General features: G+C 38.9%; 1 protein-coding gene across 15 annotated transcripts in view; it reads left to right on the top strand.

Annotated features, from left to right (window-relative positions):
- Window positions 1–1,929: 1,929 nt before the first annotated feature.
- The window catches only part of LOC129745373 (plasma membrane calcium-transporting ATPase 1-like), a 139,105-nt gene continuing 121,345 nt past the window's right edge, over window positions 1,930–19,689 (top strand). For 3 of the 15 annotated variants that reach the window (XM_055738424.1, XM_055738406.1, XM_055738425.1), the window contains exons 1-4: window positions 1,930–2,006; window positions 2,142–2,298; window positions 2,388–2,466; window positions 6,894–7,685. The gene's annotated coding sequence lies outside the window, so the exon portion shown is untranslated. Of the gene's footprint in view, window positions 2,007–2,141; window positions 2,299–2,387; window positions 2,467–5,803; window positions 5,955–6,760; window positions 7,686–19,689 lie in introns of those variants that run through there. The other 12 variants (XM_055738426.1, XM_055738427.1, XM_055738422.1 and 9 more) reach the window with 8 other exon arrangements.

The raw sequence follows: 19,689 nt of genomic DNA, 5'->3' as shown, positions 1-19,689 counted from the left end.
TTTTAGAAGTTAAAATCCATCCAAATAAAATAAATCAAATGTAGAGTTATTTTTGATTATGCCGTATGAACCAATATAAACAAAATTGAGTTAATGGCTACAAACGATTCACAAACATATATTCTATGTTGGGTACAAATTTGGTTTCATTCCATGAATGAAAAAATTTTACAAAAAAAAATTGGTTCAATATAAAATTTACTTAAATCAAGGAACATAGATTTTCTGTCAATGTACACGAGGTTTTTGAATCAAAGATGTATTTTTTTTTATCTCAATGGCACTACTTTTCACTGCGTGTGCATGTTTACTTGAAAAACTAAATTTATGCCTGAATCGAGTGCACTAGCTTAGTTCTCATCTTTTTTCCGTTTCGCATACCGCTTTTTAAAGACAACTCTGAGTGATATTCAAAATCAAATAAAAAACGGATTACAAAACTTCAACAGCGATTTTCTCGAAACATGTCAGGTGGCTCATACGACCTAATCAAAACAAACTCTAGAAATGGTGATTCTAAACCTGAGCAGGGGTGCCAGGTGGTTTCGTCAAAAATCAGGACAACGTAAAGCTAAAAATCAGGATTTTTCAGGACATTTCTTGATTCATGAACTAATAAGGATTTCTGCTTAGATTGCATAAATAAAAGCACAATTCAGGTGCTGTAAACGCCTTGATTTATGCAACAACAGTTTGCAGGCCTGCGAAGTTTATATCGAAAAACACCATTTAAATATCATCTGAACCGAAGATTACCATCTGTTGAATGGGTTAAGCTATTTTATTACCTATTTATTTGATTTTCTCATAGTTCAACTACAAATTCGATTGTATTTGAGAAGTTTTTATGAAAATCAGGATATATCAGGACATTTTAGGGACCAATTTTCAAAAATCAGGACAACTCAAGAGTTTTTGAAAAATCAGGACGGTCTCTCGAAAATCAGGACAAATCCTGATAAATCAGGACACCTGGCACCTCTGAACCTGAGTTCATGATTTTCACTTTCATAAATCAAAATATTCCTTTTGTTTTTGCAATGTTGATACAAATAAAATCCAAATCAGTAGAGAAAATTTGATTTCAACATAAATTATTTTCACATTTCAGCTAAACAAGTTTCAGATTTTTTTTCTTTGATTTTGTTGTCAATATTTTTAAAATTCTGGTTATTTTATCGATTTTGATAATTTCGTCTATTTAGTTAATTATGTAAACTCGATGAATTTTATGATAACTGTCCATTTTATTATTTTTACCATTATTGTTGTTTTCGTCAGTTTTGTTACATGTATCGGGCTGACGTAATTTTAACTAAATTTACCAAAAAAAATACATTGTGCAAAAATTTCATTCAATCGTCCAGCCCTATCGATTTGTATCTCACGCAAGTGTAACTCAATTTTCAAACTGCTCGACTTTCCAGAACTCATTCAGTGCTGATTCAGTGTGTTTGGTTGCGTGCGTACGACAGAAAAAGATAAGCAATCATCTCATAGCATGTTTTCTTATTTACTCTTCTTTCTGAGGCCCACTCCGAAATGTCAAATAACTCCGAAATTTTTGTGACGTCATATGGTTCTCATGCAAGTTTTCTGTTGGAGTTGGGGAAACTCCATCCAGCTATTTTAAGTCTGTTCAATGAGGTCTGGTCGAAATATACGTCGAAACAGGTAAAAATGAATAGATAGTCGATCACATGTATTTTTCCAATTGACTTCGATCGATTTCTACCAGGTCGAAACGAATCCTCCTGCTGGGATCGGTTTTGACTAGTTTCGACCAATAACCTGACTAGTTCGGCTCATTGAACAACTAGCAGTTGACAGAAACCAGTAGAATCCAATTTATACCATGATTGAACGAAGCTATTGTAGCGCTCATCGTGGATTTGTGGCATCGGCATTCTCTCAACGCTGCTAAAAGCGAATTCTGCTTCTGCATAATTTGTTGGCTCGCCGTGGCTTAAAGTACTTAGTCGGAAATTACGGGCTGGTTAAATGCGGTTAGTGGCTGATTTCGATATTGTTTTGAATTTCGGATTGGATAGTGTTATCTCATATTATATTTGGTGCTTTTGAGCAGGGGATTTTCAAAGCTGTGAAGTAATCTATTTTTTTTTGTTTTTGGTGATTCACAGAAAGCGAATGGTACAATAGCAGGATGAACAGTGTGTTGAAGATTGTGGTTGAGTTTTTTGTGTAAATTTACTTTGCCGTGGTGGTATTGTTAAAGTTGGAAAGTTACTACAAACAACTAATTTTCTTGTCCGATCGAAAAGCTCATGTTCGGTGTAGGTAATTTTATACTAAGGCCAGCATAAGTAGTTAGCAGAAGTTGGAATTTTCAAGTGCTAATGTGTTGAATGCTTGCCTTTCTGTTGCAGGTGTGTGAACAAGTTGGCATCGGAGCGGTGTCCAGTCGGAAAATAGCGGTGCCACCAGCACAACACCGGTGACCGAAAGGTACGATCATATTTCAAACGAATCTCCTCCCACCAAGCGGATTTCAGCAGGGTGTTTTTACGGTTTTACCATCATTTTCAATCTCTGTTTACTTGAGACCCTACTGAAATTTCGTAAGCATTTGGTGCGGGTGGGTCGAGTGGGATGGAAAAGTGGGGTGAAAAGGTGAAAACATGCAGTGACATGATTCAGCTTAACCTTACGAAAGGGTCGTTTTTAATTCTTATTTTGAAAAACCTCATAGCTAAAGCTCTCTATTTAATTTAAAAAAAGACTGCAGAACATTTCTGTTTCTGTTAAACTATTTTTTTTAAACTCTTTAATTCTGAGACATTCATTCAATGGAAAGTTTCAAACCAAAAGGAATGTGTCCTATCGCAAAAACAAGTTTGAGGGAGTATCGCTGCTCTTTGATGAGATGACACAAAACTACTTCCTTCCTGGTCGAGTGGAAAAGATATCGAGATGGAAAAAGCAAGATAGTCGTGCGAGACCAGGGTTGTCAGATGGTTTTTTTAAAAAATCTGTATCGGCCTCATTAAAAAATCTGTATTTATCTGTATTTGAACTTAAACGACCAAAAATTTCTATTATTGTTTTTAATGTAAGCTTATCGCTTAATATGCAATTTGGAAATCAGTTTTAATGGTTTTAACGTATTCATTATTCAAAAATTGACAATTGATTTCATTAATTGAACTTAATCTGGAGTGATAAAATGTAAGTTGAAAGTTTTTTTTTGTTAGATGTGAAAAATATTACTAAAGGCTAATTCACTCACACGAGATTAAAACTTGCAATTTTGTTGGCCGCGACATAAGACCCAAACTTTAAAAGTTTGTCACATTTGAGCAGCATTTTGTTGAGCATCCTTTCATTGTAATACACACAACTTTAAAACTATTTTTGTAATTGATTAAATTCGATAGCGAAATTTATTTAATTTTTTATTGATCACTGTCTACGGCAATTTAATGTCATACATACTGATTACTTAATCTTATCTTAAAACTATCCTTACTTACATTGAAATCAAAATATACATACACTTGGTTGAACAATTTACAAGATAAGTCAAACGGGTTATAAAATTCATTCCTACCATAGTTGTTCAATCTCAGAGGCTCAAAACCCCGTAAGGAACAAGGGGGGACATGAAACGGTATCATGCTTGAGATTTAGCACAATGATGTTAAGTTTTAATTCTAAATAATTAACCAAATAACTATGAATGTTATTCTGAATTCAGAATCTCATTTCTGTTTTTTGAATTTTCTCAACCTTATTTCTAAAATCGTGAAATTCAAAAATGTATACTTAAGTACGAAAATTGAACTCAAGTCATGAATTCACATAACACAAGAGAAAGTCATTTTTTGTTCCTATGTTTTAATACTTAATTGATTTTGGAAGATTTTGGGTTCCTAAATTCAAATCAATCAGGTTTTAAATAGAAATTTTAATATTTTTTTAATACCCAATAATAAACCCACATGAATACGTAAAGCCGTTATTAAACCTTTCTGTTATCTTTAATACAATAAATCATTCATATATCTTGCTTAGATATTTTCAGAAACACAACGCTATAAAAAATTAAATGATATTTATATATTTCTGGCATCATTCAAAACGTCTTTGAGAATTTGATATTGAAGATTTTAACGTATTCCCCAACCTTGCCGAAGTCTACAAAACGTTTTGACGCATGCCTCAAGAAATATGAAAGATTTATTTTGTTTATCTAATTTAGGCCAAAATTTCCAGTTTTTGTTTAATTGGAATAAAAATAACAAAACGGAAACTTTTATCACTTTTTCCTCCGAAGCTAAAATTACTCGCAGTCCTCGAGAAAGTCGATGACTGAATTGAAACAATTTTTTTTATGTATTTGTCATGTAGTTTTGCCAGCGCATTAATTTATTGAATGCATTTTTCAACCTATTTTTACTATTAATATCTAAAATAAGAGCTTATATTGCTTGATATTTTTTGCCATGTATTATCGATAAAATTGTAAATCTATTTTTTAAATCCTTACCACATTTAGGACTTACTACGAAGAGTTTCGTCTTAGAAAAATCACGCATAATGTTACACTTAGTAAAATAACTCAAAAATTATAAATACTTATAACATTTTTACAATACTCTGCAATATAATACTCGACACAATAAGATAAAAATATGAATTGTAATACTAACTTCAGTGATTTGCGAGATGTAACACGTTTTATTTCAAGTTCTGTCGATAAAACTTTATTAATGAGTTAATTTAAAATCAGTACATGGACCGTAAAGACAAATCCTTTTTGCTATCGTTATGAAATATCGAAATTGAATCTCGAGAATTTTTTCCTGTATTTATGAACTTCAACTCCTTTCAATAAGTGTTCTACATTTTTATTCAGTAAAAGAGTTTTGAATTAAAGAAACTGACGATGCCAACCTAATTGAATCTGAAATTAGAATTTTCTATATGATCCCCAATCTATTTTTTAAACTCTCTTAAAGTAATAATCTTAAATACCACCCTACTTTATAGATATCAAACTTAAGAAGAAGAGATTTTGTACTAATTTGATTATCAAAATTTGTGTACTCTGTTTGAGGGGCTATCATTCGCTGTTTAAAACAATTCAATTATGCTGTTGAGAAAAAAGACTATTGAAGCTCCTACTAACCTATAATAAATGATAAGTACATGGTTATAGTCGTCACAAAAGCTTACTACTAGAAATTGAAGGTCTGGATAAATTATGTGTGCTGTTGCAAGCATTTACGGTACACTGCAGTTAGAAAGATAAAGATTAAAAAAAAATTACTCAGTTAGCCCATGGAAACCGGTTCATCAACAATTGATTTTATTTTTTTTTCTAAAAAATCTGTATAAATCTGTATCAATGTTTTAAAATCTGTATAAAAATCTGTATCTGTATCTTATCTGTATTGACGTTGAAAAATCTGTATAATACAGAAAAATCTGTATATATGACACCACTGTGCGAGACACTCATCATCACAGGGTGCCCCAAAATAAATGCATTCGAAAGGAATCTCCGTCATTTTGACAGCTGAACTGGTTCCTCAAGCGAAGCGATTCGCGCGGATGTAAACAAACCCGGGAGAGGAAATTCTTTCTAGGATACAAGACACTACACCACGGATCGGGGGAAAAATTTTGACGAGCCTATACGATAGGTGAATGTTAGGGCAATTTTCCTGTTGGCGAGCGGATACCTGCGAGAGCCGGAAAAGCGGCTGAGAGCATCATGCCAAGCCGAGATTATTTCGGTGTATGAGTGTGTAGAGCCGATCCATTTTCCAACAATTGGAACTAGACCAGGAGTGCGAGAAAAATGAAAAACCTTTTGCAGTCGAGTTCTGTCCATTGGCGTTGAGAGTGATACAAGGAGGAAAATTTTTTCTCCTTTCTCGACCTGGTGCTGTAGTGCTGATAAATTTTCCCATCAAGCAGTGGAAAAATTGGTAAAAAGCGATATTCCCTTGACGGATTTGCTCTAGCAACATATTCTGGGTATTATTTAGCGGAAGTAGTGCTTTGTTCCGGTGGAATTTTCATGCCAAAGTACTTTTACGGTACCTTTTTGATGGCTATTCCATAGGGACCATGAAACGATGTGTGTGAATGCAATTTTCGGTGATCAATAAATGAGTTAATAATTTCTTTCGTACATTGTTGAGGGAGGGTAGGAAAATTTGTCATAGAAAAACACCCTCAAGTGTTCTCCTTTTTTTCCTTCGACTTCTTTCGGATTGGAAAAACTGTGAAGTCCTGGCACGAGTGCTGCTGGTTTGTGATATAATGTGAAAAGTTGCATTTTCCGAATTCAAGTAGTGTGGGAAGGGAAGAACAACTTGCCTCTTGGAAGTAGAGTAGCAACGAAATAAGGCAGGGAACGAAAAAAGATCGATTTCTGCGCTGGCGACCAGTGGCCTGTGTGCTTTGAAGCTTTACTTTCGTGCTCCGCCGTTTGGTCTTTGGTGGCCAGCTATCGGGAAAACTATGCGACTGTGAAACTAGTGTGTGCTGTTAATAGATATATTCAGAATTTGCCATTTCCATAGCCATTTTAATAGATTGATTCGGTTCGTTCTGCCAGGCGCCCTCCAAACGGTCCTCTAATCAGCCTTCTCTCCGCAGCTTTTCTTTAGGGGAAAAGGGAAATCACAGAGTAGTTGGAAAAGTTTGCCAGAGAGACGACATTTAGTGGCTGACGTTGATTTTAGTTGCACAGTTTGGATTTGATAAATTAATTTTTCCACCCTTGTAGGGCACCAAAGAAGCAAAAAGGAAAAGATAACGAAAAACGTGAAAACCCCGAAAAGTATTTGTGTCTGTGCCAGAATTCAATGAAAATTATGTAATAAGTTGTTATATTTTCACTCTCTCAACATCTTCTGCAGAGCGGATTTTCCTCACATCGACGTCAACGCTCCGGAACGTGTGGTGTGTGCCCTACTCACATAGAGCAGGAGGAGGAAGAAGAATAGAAAATACTTACCAAGTGCTATTTCGGAATCGTTGGCCAGTGTCCGGGTGCCCTGATGGATCCCATTTGACGACCAAGGGGCCTTTCCGTTGGTGGGCCTTTGAAAATTTTTTGGAAGACCACCAGCGGCGCGCGATCTCGCCGGATCCTCTGGACTTCGGAATACTATTAGTCCAAGTGCTTTAACGAGAAGAAAAGAAAAAGACACATTCATAGTGAGAGCGGAAAAACCAGTGAGAACAAGAGCAAACCATCAGCAGAGGTCCTACATTCAGGATTCACATTCCGGCGATCGAACACGTCGAGAGAGGAAAAACGGTTGCTCGAAAACTCAAAGAAGTGGACCACCATTGTTGAGTGTCGTTTGAAAATCTAAGCTAAAAAAATTAGAAGAAAACCCGCTCGGAAAATTCAACACACACACACGCATTCGCGCGAAATTCCAAGCTACAGGAGAAAGAACCCAGTGCCAGTTTGGTTAGCGGTGAGCGAAAATTTCCGTTCCAAGTGACGACGAGGAAAAACACAAAAGTGAAAATCCTCGCGCGCCGTGTTTCTGTGTATACTACCTGTCCGTGTTTGTGGATGTGTGTTGTAATGGATTAGAAACCCGAAACTTGTCGCGGAAAAGCCAGGCATAGAAACGAGAAAACGTCGTGTCTCCTCCACACAATAATAACCACAGTGCAGGTCCATGTAAAAACAGGTAAGTGGCCACTTGTTCCCAACATTACCAAAATATTCATAGAAACGACATATGTACATAATCGTAACTGGAAGTTGAAAAATATATCTACTTCATTAAAGAGTTAGGCCATAACTCTGTCACCACATCGACCAAATTATGGAAAATTTTTCCCTCACATTCCGATCGGCTTGGTCCACAAGACGAAGAACAAGACATAGAAGTCGTGAAAAAGCAAGCAAAATGTTGAAGGTTGCCTTTGCTCAAGTGTGTCAATACTGTCGTCTGTCTTCTATGGTCGTCGTCGTTGTCCCCGTTCTCAGTTCCGGTGAACGGCTCTGAATGGGAGCTGTGCTCTTTCTCGGTTCGAATGTCTCTACATATCTACTCCTACAATAACAGTCACCCACCACACGGGTCAGGCTTTTAATGTCCACTTCTGGGAAGATAGATAGTGACCAGCGCGGTTCTATTTACAGTCTTGAATTGTCATATTCTTTTTTCGACTCCTACTTTTGTTTCATTCATTCCATCATGGAAAAATCTTGGCAGAGTAATTTGATGTTCCTCAACTCAACGTTTAGAGGGGAATCAAATTCTCGGTGTCAAAATGGATGGGGTGTGCAAAAATCGTTGGCTCTTGAGTTAGACAAAGTTTTGCTTTGAAACGGAAATAGCAGCTTTGACGAATGGAATCAGCTCGACAGTTTTATGCATACACTTTATTCAACGCTTTCAAATTATTCGTGTATTTCACTTTTTTTGCTGGAAACTTCCCGAACTTGGCTCAAAAAGCTCCGGTGTGGTTTAGTGGATAGGCTGGCGCGAGTCTGGTTTTGGTATGCTAGGCGTACTGGGTTCGATTCCCAGTATTGGCAAAAAAACTTTTGGGTTCGAATCCCATAAGTGGCCGAAAGGTAAGATGTGTTTCCTCTTATAACAGACTATATAATAAGAATCTTCAATCAGTTGCCAGCTGGCCAGGTATATACCCGGATGCCGGAATACCTGTAAATAAACTAGCCCATCTGATTGTCTCGTTCTTACAAAATAAACCTACATAAACACAAAAACATTCACTCCATAACAGTTTATACGAAGCCATGGGGTCCGGGTATGGTGTACGCGTTGCATTGGAGATTTGTCGAACCCAATAATCTAAGAATGCATGTGAGCCCATACTTTGGCAGAAACTGCGATTAATCCGTGCACCCATGGTGGATAATCAACATAACATAACATAACAAAACTTCCCGAACTTTGCCCGGGTTTATTCATAATTGTTTTGCTAAATCACATAAAATGAATTGCTCGAATTTGTAAGATATCTTGCTTAAATTCGACTTTCATCTAATTCGATATCAATTATTTTTTATTTACATAGTATTCCGTCTCACGACATAACTTGACGAACATAATTCCTAAAATTCACTCGGTCCATGGCAACCGTTCTCCAATTCCTCGGGCACCCCACGTTCGCCAGATCACGCTCCACTTGGTCTAACCACCTCGCTCGTTGCGCCCCTGCTCGTCTTGTGCCTACCGGATTCGTGGCGAACACCTGTTTTGCAGGACAGTCGTCCGGCATTCTCGCAACATGTCCCGCCCAGCGTATCCGGCCAGCTTTCACCACCTTCTGGATACTGGGTTCACCGTAGAGTCGCGCGAGCTCGTGGTTCATCCTTCGCCTCCACACTCCGTTCTCCTGTACGCCGCCAAAGATGGTTCTTAACACTCGTCGCTCGAATACCCCGAGTGTACGCAGGTCCTCCTCGAGCAATATCCATGTCTCGTGCCCGTAGAGAACAACCGGTCTAATAAGCGTCATATACAGGTTACACTTCGTGCGAGGGCAAAGTCTTCTCGACCGCAGTTGCTTGTGGAGTCCATAGTAGGCACGACTTCCGCTGATAATTCGCCTCCGGATCTCACGGCTGGTGTCATTGTCTGCGGTCACCAGTGAGCCGAGATAGACAAAGTCTTCGACTATCTCCAGCTCGTCGCCGTCGATCGTGACCTTGTTATTACTGGACAAGCGGGTTCGGTCGGTCTCGGATCCGCAGGCCAGCATGTACTTCGTCTTGGACGTATTAATCATCAACCCAATCCTTCCTGCTTCGCGTTTCAGTTTGCGGTAGATCTTCTCCACCGCCGCAGATGATCTGCCGACTATATCAATGTCATCGGCAAAGCAGATAAGTTGACTGGATCTGTTGAAAATCGTGCCCCGCATTTTGCCCACCGCTCGTCGAATAACACCTTCTAGCGCCACGTTGAACATCATGCAGGATAGACCATCACCTTGTCGAAGCCCCCTGCGCGATTCGAATGAACTCGACAATTCACCCGAAATCCGCACACAGCACTGCGTTCCATCCATCGTCGCCTTGATCAGTCTGATCAGCTTCCCGGAAAAGCCGTTCTCGTCCATGATTTTCCATAGCTCGTTACGGTCGATCGTGTCGTATGCGGCTTTGAAGTCGATGAATAGATGATGCGTAGGGACTTGGTGTTCACGGCATTTTTGGAGGATTTGCCGTAATGTGAATATCTGGTCCGTCGTAGACCGTCCCTCCATGAAGCCGGCCTGATGACTTCCCACGAATCTGTTTGCTTGTGGCGTGAGGCGGCGGAGTAGGATTCGGGACAATACTTTGTAGGCGGCATTGAGGACAGTGATCGCTCGGTAGTTCTCACAGTCCAATTTGTCGCCCTTCTTGTAGATGGGGCATATTACCCCTTCCTTCCACTCCTCCGGTAGCTGTTCTATGTCCCAGATCCGGATTATCAACCGGTGTAGGCAATCGGCCAACCTGTCCGGGCCCATTTTGATGAGTTCAGCTGCGATGCCATCCTTCCCAGCCGACTTGTTTCTATTAAGCTGGCGAATGGCTTCCTTAACTTCACTCGTCGTTGGGAGTGGCTCCTCTTCGTCGTTGGCTACGCCGGCGATGTACCTTCCCCCACCGTCTTGATCTCCTGCATGTGCGCCGTTCAGGTGTTCATCGAAGTGCTGCTTCCACCTTTTGATCACCTCACGATTGTCCGTCAGGATACCCCCGTCCTTATCCCGGCACATTTCGGCTTGCGGCACGAAGCCTTTGCGGGATGCGTTGAGTTTCTGATAGAACTTTCGTGTTTCTTGGGAACGATGCAGCTGCTCCAGCTCCTCGAGCTCCTCCTCCTCCAGGCGGCGCTTTTTCTCCTGGAAAAGTCGAACTCGCTGCCTCTTCCGCTGTCGGTGATTTTCCACATTTCGACGGGTGCCTCTTTGCACTACTGCCGCCCGCGCGGCATTCTCTTCGTCCATCACCCTCCTACACTCCTCGTCGAACCAGTCGTTCCGTCGAGATCGCTCCACATAACCGATGACGTTCTCCGCAGCACTGTTGATGGCTGTTTTGATGGCATCCCAACAGTCCTCGAGAGGGGCTTCGTCAAGCTCGCCCTCTGCCGGCAGCGCTGCTTCGACCGATTGCGCGTAGTCTGCCGCGACCTCAGGTTGCTTCAGTCGCGCGATATTTAACCGAGGCGGGCGCCGGTTTCGCGTGTTGTTCACTACGGAGAGTTTTGGGCGCATCTTCACCATCACCAGATAATGGTCCGACTCGATGTTGGCGCCCCGACAGGATCTGACGTCGATGATGTCCGAGAAGTGCCGGCTGTCGATCAAAACGTGGTCGATCTGTGATTGAGTTTGGTACGGTGATCTCCAGGTGTACTTGTGTGGGAGGCGGTGCTGAAAAAAGGTACTACGTACGGCCATTCGTTTGGAGGCGGCGAAATCAATGAGTCTGAGGCCGTTTTCGTTGGTCAGCTGGTGCGCGCTGAACCTTCCAATTGTCGGTTTAAATTCCTCCTCCTGGCCGACCTGAGCATTGAAATCCCCGATGACGATCTTGATATCATGTTTTGGGCAACGGTCGTATTCACGCTCCAGCTGCGCGTAGAATTCGTCTTTGTCGTCACCGGTACTTCCGAGGTGAGGGCTGTGCACGTTGATGATGCTGATGTTGAAGAACCGGCCCTTGATTCTCAACCGGCACATTCGTGAGTTGATCGGCCACCACCCGATCACGCGCTTTTGCATCTTTCCCATCACTATAAAAGCTGTTCCAAGCTCGTGTGTGTTGCCGCAGCTCTGGTAGATGGCACGACCATCTGGGTACGTTCGTACCGTGGAGCCCTTCCAGCATACCTCCTGCAGCGCTACGATGTCGAATTTGCGGCTCTTCAATTCGTTGGAGAGCACGTGGGTACTGCCCACAAAATTTAGAGATCGGCAGTTCCATGTTCCAAGTTTCCAATCGCTAGTCCCTTTTCGTCGCGTGGGTCTTTGCCGATTTCCATCCGAAATTTGTTGTTCGTTATTCGTTGCTTATGTTTTTTAGTAGTCACAGGCTCGCAAGGCCCGCAGCTAACCCCACTATCTCGCAGGAGGACCGTCGTGATGTTGCTGTTTTGGGTCCCGAACACCACCAGGACGTTGTTGCACTCCGCACGCCGCCCCTAACATGGAGAACAGACGCGTACGAAGCCCCCTAACTCATTCTGCATGCGACCAAAGCATCCACCGGGGTTGGGTACCCGATCTCCGCTAAGGTTGCTCGCACCCCAGCTAGTACCACGGGGAGGTAGAGAATCGGAGTTGCAGACAAGAGGTGATATGACCACTACCCGAAGGTTGGGTGTATGGGGTCTCGAGTTGCACATTGTCTACTTCACTAGCACAATTCGATATCAAATAAGCAATTTCAAATTGCTTGGCACCTGTTTCGAAGTGTTTTGAGACTCCTGCTTGAAAAAGATCTTGTAAAACATCATCTGGTTAAAAATAATCGACTCAAAAACATGAGGGGCATTAAGATGGAAGAAATTGAAGGATATTGAAATAATCACTTTCGTAACAGTTGAAAAGGTCAATACACTCGTGAATACCAAAAGTGGTCATACTTGATCTTTTATTTGTTAATTATAACCATTTACAATATTTATATAATGTTTTTTGTTGTTTTCCTTTCAATTTCGATGAATTTATCTTTTTGAGATTTGATGATGAAAAATGATATGGGCTAAGCAAGCTCAAAAACAAGCTGCTTCCGTCAAATCATGAGCACGTAGATTTTATGATCAGTACATAGTGTGTGGAAAATCAGTGTGCTGCCATGCTGGAGCGTCAAATCGGTGCTTTGGTTTGCTTCCTATCATGCGACATAGGTAACTGCTTTCATTTACTTTCCATTGAAAACACTCAAACATAAAGTTCTGAGCGCTTTGGAAAGTGCAGCAAAGCATGACAAAACTGATGCCGAAATGTTTTGTAGTGCTACAAGTTGAAATACTAATACACGCAGAAAAATAGAAATTAGTTTCAAAGGAAAGTGCCGCAAAAACAAAGGATTTTTTCCTTTGATTTTGGGACAAATAAAAATTCCTTTGATTCAAATGCATTTTCTTTTGTTTTGAAGAAATGCTTTCCTTTGAATCAAAACTTTTTCTTTGTTCCAAATAACAAAATGCTTTTGATTCAAAAGCCTTTTCCTTTAATTTTATGAAATTTGCGTTTATTCCAACGGTATTTGGGTTTCAATTTTAAAGCATTTGTTTTTCAATTCTATGTTTTGTTTCTAAAAATTCTAGTAATTTATATTAATTTTCGTCCAATTGGAAATAAAAGAAATCACTTATGGTTTAAAACATTTTATTCATTTGTAAGTTCATGTTCACATTATCGATTTTCCCTGTAATTAGACTTTTGAACCGGCACATCTGTAAATAAAGAGGAGAACAAAATGTACACATATATGTAACAATAAAAAAAAATTAAATTATTTATATACATTGCATGAAAAGTACTTACTGAACGATTTTTGTTGGCGGACAGTTCCTTTCGAACAACTCATGAAGGGTTTCGACGCCAGATGTCTCCTTGGACCAGATCGGAAGCGATTAATTAGATGAATGGTTGCCCTGAAAAAGTTTGTTAGGTTGACGGTTTATTTGAAATTAAATGTATTTCGATAGACTTATTACCTCTATCGTTTGGCCTCTAGCCGTCAAGACTTTCCTGCGCCGGATCTTGTGATTCCGGTGCTGTCTGACTGTTGCGCGGCAGGAAGATTTCCCAGAAAATGAATGGTCTGACTGGTTGTCGGAAAAACTTCTCGCCGACCCGTTCACCAACAGTAGCTAAAGAAGATATGTCGACTGTTTGACGAAAAAATACTTTGAATCAAAAGAAAATTAATCTAAATCAATGAATTTTTACATTGATTCAGAGTCAAAACAAAAATTCCTTGAATTTAATTTAATTGTTTTGATTCAAAAACTTGGAACATTGGTTCAATGAAATAAAAATTCGGTACAATATTAAATTTACTTGAATTAAGAAAAATGGATTTTGTTTCAATGTACATGAGGTTTTTGAATCAAAGATGCATTTTTTTTATCTCAATGTCACTACTTTTCGCTGCGTGTATGAATATTGTTGTACCTGAAAATAAACACATTTTCGTAGGTGATGGAAAGAACTAGGTGATGGAAGGTATTAGAATGAGGTATCAGAGAACGAAAGAACATGAGCCGTAAATATCATGAAATTTTCGAAAAAGATACAACGGCTCACCTGCAATCTCCGCGCGTACAAAAATGTACCAAGCGATTTCATAACATCAGAATTGATGAATATTGTTGTTTCTCATTTTCAATTAGAAATTTCGGGCTTTGAGTAAATCGAAGATCCGTTCAAATTTGTGATAAAAAACTAAAAAATATCTTTAAGAGATAAAAAGTTAATCTGCATAGCACGTGGCCGGTGTGTAAGATGACCAAAAACACGCCTGATTCTAGTACGCACTCCTCCACTAAGACCATCCGATGAGCAAATTTTCATCTGGAGCGTAAATTGGAGTCATAATGTAACCCGATGTCTTCTCAGATTGATGAATTACTAAAAATATATGTACTACTATCAGTAATAATACGTGATTTTAAAACAAATATATGGGAGTTAGTGGAACAAAAAAAAAAGCGGAACTTTTGAATTTGCTAGCTTAATTCAAATTTAGCGGCAAAATTAAACAGCTAACAAAAAGTTAGCGGACTAATTAGTGATAGCGGATTAGTTTTTTGGTGCCGAACCCCCGATCACCCAATACTGTTTTGGCCGGATTTGGCATCTACTCAAAGGACACGATGGCTTGGTACAAATCCAACAAAGTCCAGATCGTGCCGAAAGAAATCAATCTGTCTATTGTCCTCAAGCGACCGATTGAAACTTTTTTGATCCTTATCAAATCGTATTTGACAAAACATGTAAAGCCTGCAGATTTTATCGAGAACTTCCCAGAAAGACTGAAAAAAAGTGGTCAAAATCATCCCAAATCAGTCTGTGCTGAAACGAATAAGCGGTCTTCGAAAAAAAAAATTGATCACTGGCCTACGATTGACTGGAATCTAATTTTGTATTTTTTTTTCTCAAGGGATTTTAAGCTTCAGTGGCTTTATTCATCCCGATAACTTTTGTATTGAATCACTGAAAAGGAAGACTATAGAGAACATAAAAGTAAAATAAAATTAGGATTTGCTCCTTAATTGTGTTTATATGTACTGTTAATTTTTTATCGTGCTTAGACATAATGAAACGCCCTATAGGTTTAGTAGCTATCTTTAAAACCATTTATTTAGAATTCTTTTTGAAATTCAACTCAATATAACGAGGATTTTATTAATCTTTTATAAACACGCTGTCGTTTGCTTGCAAAGCCTAGGGGAACATGCTCTATCATTCCCTACCTAAGCGCATCGCTGATTTGATATGCATTCCACGTTCTTTTGGTATAAAAAACGATGATTTTTTATCACAAAAATTCAATCAGTTGCTTTAAAAACATGATTTTTTAAACCATATTCAAAGCCACAGAGCAAAACTGTGTTGTAAATACGCGCCACTGTATATTAAATAAGCGCCTAACAGCCGAACACACCCGGAAGCAACCGAAGACCGAAAACACACTTATACTTACAGACATTTTAACTGGAAAGAAAACCAAAATCGACTAATAAAAATTCGAAAAAAAAATAAGAAGTAGATTTTTTGGGCTGAATTGACGCTCAAAAACTGGTATTTAACTTTTTGTTCACTTTCAATGATAATTGGTCGTTTTGAAAAATAAATGCTGTTTTCAGCATACTACGATTGGCGCGTTATAACGAGCACATGGGCCGTGATAAAACATACCCATGAAAAAAATATATCGAGTTCAGTATAACTTTTTAACGCTAAATCATAGTTTAGACTCTCCTCTATCGATGTGTCAGAAAATATTACCTTATTCATTTTTCTCTGCTTGGTGACACCTTATTGAAAGTGTTTTTAAATTTAGATCGAAATAAAGAAAAATCTAAACTGTGGAATTTTCTCAACACAGGGATATTTTAAGGAAAAATTCATTCTTGCCATGGCCAATCACAGCATTTGAAACAAACTGGTAATATTTGGCAGGCTTAAAATGTTACAGATTCTCCAAAACACGAGTGACGGGTATTAGTCATCAGTGGTATGAACTTTTCCCATATTTAAGTTTAAATTGTTACTTGGGCTAGTTACTCACATCTGTTAGTTCCAGTTTTGACGCCATGTTCTGCATGATTGCTTATTTCATAATTAAACATTTAGTTTGTCCAGAGAGTAGGCGTTGTGGATTCGAATACTAGGGCAGATAATGGCATAATAGGGGTTTTGCACAGTGCATTAGCATAAGTAAGTCGTTAGACAAACAAATGTGACAGCCCCATCTGAAATAAATGCAAATCGACGAAAGAAAAATATTTTTCGAAGAATTTATGAAAACTTTTGAAAAGTTTCGCATGTACGACACATTTTTCAAAAGCTAGAACATTTTTTGATTTTTTTGTGATTTTTTTTTCAGATTTCGGGTAAGGTTTTTTGTAAAAAATTAAAATTTTGTATAGGATACTATTTAACGATTTAAGTGGAAGCAGGACAAATACTGAACAAATTTCTTAATCAATTTAGTAACGAAAACTCTTAACAAGATGGACCCGAATACGTAAACAAAGGGTATGGTGGAACCGTTTAATGTGCTTTACAATGATGGTTGGCTTGTTTTAAATTTAGTTTTGCTTAGTTTCGCACTAATATAAAAAAAATAATCACAGAATCGTTTCCACTTGTTAGCAAATGATTCGAAATATACTTAATGGATGTTTTTTAGAGAAATTGAGCATTTAATTAAGGGAAAACCAACATTTCAGTTAAATTTTGCCTTTTTCGCCTATAAAAACATCTGATAGACCTTATTCAACTATAGAAAACAGCTATAATTTGTGATTTACATCATTGTTTCGTGCTCAGACTCTAAAAAGTCTACTTTCTAACTTGCTGAAACTTCAAAAAGTAGATAAAAACGTTTAAAAATGCATTTTAAAGTTTTTTGCCGAAAGCTGAAAATCAATCACTGTAGGGGTATAATGAGAACCTAGTTGTTTTTTTTAATGTTTATGTAAAGATGATATGGAGATTAATTTTTTGCTGAAAAATTAATACTGAAGAAACTACAAAACTGTTCAAAAGAGGGGTGCACAGTTCGCCCCGGGTGCTCGTTACGCCTTTATATCTACCCTATAAACTTTCTATATCCCATCTTATCAGATCAAGCTACATATCTTATCACTAACAAAGTTATCTAAGGCCGTATCATGCGGCTAAAAATTATTCCTTCAAGCGACCAAACGGAGTGGTTCATTGGGTTGTTGTTCGGAGTGTTTAGCGGACAATCCTAGGCTTTTAAACCTGGAATTACAGTTTGTTGACAATAAAACCTAAAACCTAGTTGATTTGGTGTAGAATTCCGGGGACCTACCGGTGCCCTATCCTGTTAAAGCATTTACGTCAGGAACGATACTACCAGCTTACTACCATCAGAGGATTCACCGTGCGCGTAATCAAGAACGAAGTTTTTCTAATCGTATGGTTTTATACTTCGCAAGGATTAGATGCTAGCACCGGCAAAGATTGATAGCCAAAATCACCGGATTTTAACCCTACGAACCACTCCTTGGTGTTCATTCTAGAAGAGACCTCTCAGACGCACGATACGGTACCTTAGATGCCCTGAAGACGGCACAGAAACGAGCCTGGATCGACATTACGGTAGAACGGCGTGCGAACATCGTCGGAAACATCCGCAAGCCGCACAATGTTTTGTCTAACTTTAGCATTTTTTTTCGTTTTAAATTATTGTCAAGGTTCCTCTTAATATTGTTAATCGTTTGTTAATTCGATAGTAAGTCACCCGAAAGTTATACTAACACAGCGAAGCACATTTCGGCGCTTTTGAAGGTACACTGCATCACCAGAAAGGATGTTACACGAATTCCACGAATCGTACTTTTTCCTTACCGATCGTCGTAACCGTTTAACAGTCTTCCAAATCCTTTCGGAATGAAAACTCCCACACTTCCAGCGAACCGAACCAGACCAACCCACCAACCACCAAAAGCCACCCCTTCCAATCCAGTAAAACCCAAGAGCATCGTCGTATGGCTTGACTCGATTCAGGGCAAAATGGAACGCGGCACACATTGTGCAGATTTTACATAATTATTGAAAAATCGATTTTTCCCTGGTCGCGTTCCTCGCCTGACATCCATCGTCGCTAGTTCGTTTGTTCGTTCTGTTTCCAGTTTTAGTTAGTTGAACTCGACTTTGGTCCTCAGTATTGGATAGTCGGTCTTTGGTTTGAAATGCTAGGACCTCGTTCGTCGATATTAGGTACACACGACACGACGACGGATGAGGCTGCTGAGAACCTTCCACAACTTGCGGCGATGCCTGGAAACGTTCGGTGCTCTCGCGATTCTCAGCGGCAGGGTGATTCGGTCGATTCCGGTTCTCACATGTTCTCGTTTTTGTAGTTTTTCGATTTTTTTTTTTAATTTTTGTTCTTCTGTTGACTTTGCAGAAGAAGCATTACCGAACCGTAGCGTATAGTAAAAGGGCAGTAAATCAGCAGTTTTTAAAAAGGCATATACTATCCTAACCGAGTGAGGAATTTTCCTGGTATGAAGGAGTTTTCACGTTAATTTCTCCAAATGTTGTTATTTTTTCATAGTATTGTAGACTCCATTGTAGGCTCCATTTCAACAGATAACAAAAAAGAATCTCTAAAGGCTAGAGATGAGTCTTGAAAGAATGGATGCTTTATATGAGCGAGGGTATTTTATCTTGAGATTTTTTATCTGCTCCATCGTCCTCCAAACCAACTCACGTTAGATATATCAGTATAAGGTCAACTTTCAAACGAAGAATGAAGATGAACAGATTCTGGTGAAAAGATACCAACAATGTAGCCTATGTATGTTGGTATATATGTAAATGTAATTCGAATGTATCATGGTCATTTGCTTATCAAGAATGAATTCCTTTTCCGTTTTTTTTATAATTTATGCACAAACTTATTAGTTTTTAGGAGGTGCCAGGATATAATATTTCGATACAATTTCATGTAAAATTTGGATTACATTATTTTAAGTTATTGTGAATCCAAATTCACTGATATGGTCACCTCGAATATGCCAAGTGTAGGTTTCACTGAAAACTTCATGATGTCTCATTAAGCCAATGTTTAAACACTCATGGGTAATCATGATTGATGCTGCATGAGAAATTTAGTCAGTGCGTGAAAAGGTATGATAAATCGACAAATTTTGTCCATTCTTTCAATGAATACATACTAAAAGTTTATAAAATATTATTTAAACAAGTTTTTAGCCAAGTCTTGAGCATTGAACATAAACAGTCACACAAAAACATCCCTTACGGGTCGGTTGAACCCTGACACCGTGTGTGGTTCGGTAGATAACACTCACTTAGGTATTTGACAAGCAATGTTCCAAAATTGTTTCAGTCGCGAAAACTAATGCATGTGGGACATAAATCAATAACGCAACGGCAGATTACATCATGCTTCACTCTGATGTGTGCATAGAAAGCAAACGCCAT

This window comes from Uranotaenia lowii, chromosome 2 (assembly GCF_029784155.1).
Source record: "Uranotaenia lowii strain MFRU-FL chromosome 2, ASM2978415v1, whole genome shotgun sequence".
NCBI lineage: Eukaryota > Metazoa > Arthropoda > Insecta > Diptera > Culicidae > Uranotaenia > Uranotaenia lowii.
This window is presented reverse-complemented; position numbering and strand designations above follow the sequence as displayed.